The sequence below is a fragment of the Oncorhynchus mykiss genome, chromosome 11 (genome assembly GCF_013265735.2).
Source record: "Oncorhynchus mykiss isolate Arlee chromosome 11, USDA_OmykA_1.1, whole genome shotgun sequence".
In the NCBI taxonomy this organism is placed as follows: Eukaryota; Metazoa; Chordata; class Actinopteri; order Salmoniformes; family Salmonidae; genus Oncorhynchus; species Oncorhynchus mykiss.
Window position 1 is genome coordinate 63,004,452 of NC_048575.1, and position 4,410 is coordinate 63,008,861.

The 4,410-nt window shown below is 42.0% G+C and overlaps 1 long non-coding RNA gene across 2 annotated transcripts; it reads right to left on the minus strand.

The window, feature by feature from the left end:
- Positions 1-2,227: 2,227 nt before the first annotated feature.
- LOC118937456 lies at positions 2,228-3,645 on the minus strand. Of its 2 annotated transcripts, XR_005034806.1 has the most exons (4): positions 3,023-3,645; positions 2,760-2,850; positions 2,418-2,669; positions 2,228-2,313 (listed from the first exon to the last, which is right to left on the minus strand). It is a non-coding gene; the product is annotated as an uncharacterized LOC118937456 (long non-coding RNA). The 2 variants fall into 2 exon arrangements; XR_005034805.1 differs by having other exon boundaries at positions 2,760-3,645.
- Positions 3,646-4,410: the final 765 nt, after the last annotated feature.

Consider the following 4,410-nt stretch of genomic DNA (forward strand, 5'->3'; position numbering starts at 1 on the left):
AGACCACTTTTCCCCCTTGAATGTCATGGTAGATACAAAAATAGGCAAATGATCCCCCGATTGCTGATTTGTCTCAAAATCATAGAACACATATTTCTCTGAATGTTCATCTTCAGCCAAGGGTTGAATATAACACTCGTGTGGCACTTCTTGAACCACTTCAGCGTCTCTGCTTTTCAAAGGCCCTTTACAGATTGGACAATGAATGATTCCACACACATGTGGTTTAGGGCTATCTATTTTAAGGTTGTAATTGCAATGACATTTTGGGCATTTCTTGTTAATGGCACAAATGCTTACAGATTTACAGGCCTTAGGGTGCCATGTTTCAATTTTGTGTTTAGCGTAACAGTAGGTCGAACGACATGTGCGGTGGCAATCAGCACATGGTGTCAAGTTTAAGGGTTGCATTGGGCACTCTGCATCTTGACATACCGAACAGTTATAACGGCACGAGTGCCCCCCCTTTCGGGTGTAGCCGGTATGGCATGATGGACACACATAGGGGGTCCCGAGGAACGCCGTGATGTTGGTAATGGCGTAGTAATGTTCGTTTTGCACATAAAAATACAGAATCTGCGGGTGCGGTTGGGGGGTGTTTTGGAACTTCAAGAGAGATGCATTAGCTCTACTGTGGTACAAAACCACAATCTTGATATTCAGAAGGTTTTCAAATTTGAATATGTCGGAAAAAGCAACCCCCTCATGTATACCGAGACCCACCCCCGTTTGGATCTCTCTAGCCTTTTGCAATGCCGTCAGATCAGTACATCCTGGGTTAAGTAAATGCGCTAGGCCTATTGCAAAACATAGCTTATTATCGGGATTGTGAACGTTTATGAGGTAGGCCCTTTTATTGCTTAGGATTTCCGATTGCATTAGGCTATCAAGCTTCCTTCTCTGCCCACCACCCCCCTGGGGTTGACGTATTATTTGAACTACAAGCTCGAGGGTTCGATCGGCTATGATGGCAAAATTTGACTGAACAAGTCGTTCTAGCAGCGCGGTAAATTGTTCAAGATCTGCTTCGCCATTGGGTAAAATAAGAGATACTGTGTTATGCAGGCTATCTCCACAAAGTTCCAACTGTAGAACATCCCGTGGTTCGCCATAATCTCTAGCCGTCTCTAACAGATCGTTCAGAGTGTCCGTTATCATCATGTAAAACAACGCATAGTCAAGATTCTGATTCACCCATAGGAAATTGAAAAACTGTCGAATCTCTGTATTGTTGAATTTATTCCGGTACACAACCCGGACACGTCTATCAAGACCATCTCCCGCCAGATGTATTAGACAATTTTCCAATTCCCCAAAAACATCTTGTGGCGTTTCAGACTCTACGGACCTGGGCGATATTGGTTGGTCTATCTCTGTTGGGGTTGCCGGGGCCGAAAATGTCTGACTCTCGTTCAGACGATTAATTAAGGTTATGAGGGCTTCGGGAATCTGTGATAACAGGTTTTCATCGGGCCCCCCTGACTCGTTCATGCGATTAATCATTTCTAGGAGTTCGGCTGGAATCTGTGATAATATGCTTTCATCGCACACCCCAGACTCGTTCATACGTGTAATAACTTCTAAGAGTTCTGGCGGGATCTGCGCTAAGAGGCTTTCAACTGTCGCACCTTGTTTCTGTAGTTCGGCCATTTGGATAATTAAGGATGTGCGTTTTGGGGTCTTTTCGGGAATGATTGGTGGTTACATGTATGATTTTAGCGTCTGTATTTGCGTTTTTTAATGGGTTTGCTGTTTAACATGCGGGGAATTGTTCTATGCCAGAATAACATATCGTCTCTGTACTGTCTCTCAATTAAATCACCCACTCGTTTGTATAGCAAAACATTCCTTGATTTCAAAGCCCTGGAAAATAATGTGAAAAACCTTTCTTGTTCTACTGCAGGTACTGATGCCGTAGAATTGACGGGGTCGATAAGGTTGGCCGCATCACAGAAAAGCTGGTCGTCAACATCTGAAATGTCATTAAAAACAGGTCTATCGGTTGTTTCATCGGGAATGTTCGGGGCGCCGGAATCCCCCAGCTCTAGGTGTATGTGTCCGTCTGTGCCGTTTTTCGCCGGGGCTGAGTCTGAATGAAAATAATACATACAAAATTACGTTATTAAATATAAAATATGTTAGATACATAAAATGTCAAATACATTTCAGGTCTAATAATATATATATATTAACAATACATCGTTAAAATACCTAGGTTTTTTTGGCGCTTGTTCTGACGAATTGCTGATACCGAGGGCTCTGGGCTTTTTTCAGCTAGCGTTCCCGATTCTGCAGGGTCTGTCTCCGGGCAGTCTGAAAAAACATTATTTGTCCTTGTTTTAACATATTCTATCAAAAGAGGTATAACTAATAAAAAGACGTATAACACATAACATAAACGTATAATGGTCTCATACCATGTCCTTGGAGCGCCTGCTCGCGAAGCCTCAAGTTCCCGGCCCAGCCGTACTTTTCGGGTGGGGTTGAATCTGAGCAATGTACTTGGGCCACAGTTGTGCGTTGCCTGTTGGGGTCTGGAATATGTCGTGAGGGGGTGGACGTTCCCGGTGAGTTTGAAAAAACGCGCGTACAGAACGGTAGAATTGCATCCATGTCACTCGTGTCCGCTGTCCATAACGAATCCTTTATCATTCTTGGCGGTATGTCGACTGTAAATACATAAAATCGTTTTTAAAATAGTACACACTATTTTTTATATATAAATATTCTTGGGTATGTGTTTAATTGTAAGGACTTACAACGAAAAAAGTCTGATGGCGACTGACTGCCTGATTTTTGAGAGTGTGTATCCCCCTCATGTTGTTCCAGATCAGGTAAACCGTGTAAAAGCTGCGTAAAGGTTTGGGACTCTAGCCACCGTTAGACAATATTAACCGTTATACGATATATATACACTTTTTAACACATATTGGCCTTTGGTCTGAAATACCCAAATAACTCGGGGGTTTGTTATTACAATAATATTCAAACAAATCTTAAACTATATTTCTCATTTACTCACCTCCAGAAATATCCATTAGGAGGGCTTTACAGCCTATGCTATCTGTCCTGGCAGTTAAATATTCGGGCCTTTGGGTTTGCGCTAAAGCCGTGCTAAACTTGTTAAAAATAGACGTTCTGTCCCTAACTTGTTAAAGTACGGAATGAGTTTCGAGAGATAGCCTGTATGCAACCAACTGTATGTTTGCTTTAGACCAAAAGGCTGTGAATTCAAAGAACCGTTCTGTCATGCGTTTTGTTTGGGGGGTCCTGGGGGGGCGTTGATTAGATATCCTGGTTTAACCCCGGGCGGTCGGCCGATACCTTGACAGGCCATATGCTGGATAGTTCAAACTTTGGGATTTCAAACGATTCTCTACAGATGGGACCCCATGTTGAACCCACACAAACAAACCCTTTGTTTTTTGAAACGCACACACACACTCCTGCTGCTCCTTCACACGCACACTCATGCACGCACCCTGATTTTCAATGTCTTTTTCTTCGCGACCGAGTTGGCTGAAGATGTGAAATACCGTTTCACATAGTTACGGGTGAGATACAGTTTTTTAAAACTCCTTTTATTGAATTCCAAAATATTTAACACATACATTTTAACACACTTTATAATTCAACATGTTTTACTATTTCTTACAAATATAGCGGTGGGATCATTACACAAAGGCGAGTATTCAATGGGCTTTTAATTTGAATTAGTGATGGGCATTCCGGCTCTTTTCAATGAGATTTATATGCACTTTGTTTACATACATTAAAAAGGTATACTTTAAATGCAAATGTTTAATAGCATCCTTTTTCATAACAAACCAATGCATTTTTAAATACATTGTGGTTAAGGTAGAGTATGATTTCATTTAATAATTTAATTATAATTGTTTTAACACCAATCAAAGTCAAACTATTGCAGACTGTTTGACTTGAAAAATACAAAACATATATTTTTTAAAGAACCGTTTGGGAGCCAAAAGAGCTGTCTCTTTTTGGTGAGCTGAGCCTTAGACCTTGCCTCATTAACTTGGTACGCCCAGAGAATTGCCCTAAAGGCGGTTACGCCCACTTCTGACCCAAGGGTATAAAACCTGTGAGTATAGAATCTACGACAGGACTACGTGACCCCAGCTGCAGCAAGGTCTAAAAAAGACAACGAACCCAGAACGCAACGCAAGTTTGAAGACAAATAAATCCTTTTCTACCCAAGTAGAAAGTGTCTAAGCGGGTGTCTAAATGAGTAGCTGTGTCTAAGCGGGTGAATTCAAGTCGAACCACCTAGCCTCCATCTCCCATCGAATCGTGGTATCTAAAGGGTTTCATTCCTATGCTGTGAGCTCTGAGCTACAGAGCTGTCTGTCCTCAGAAGACCCCTTCCAGAGAAAAGGGTGAGGGAACAGA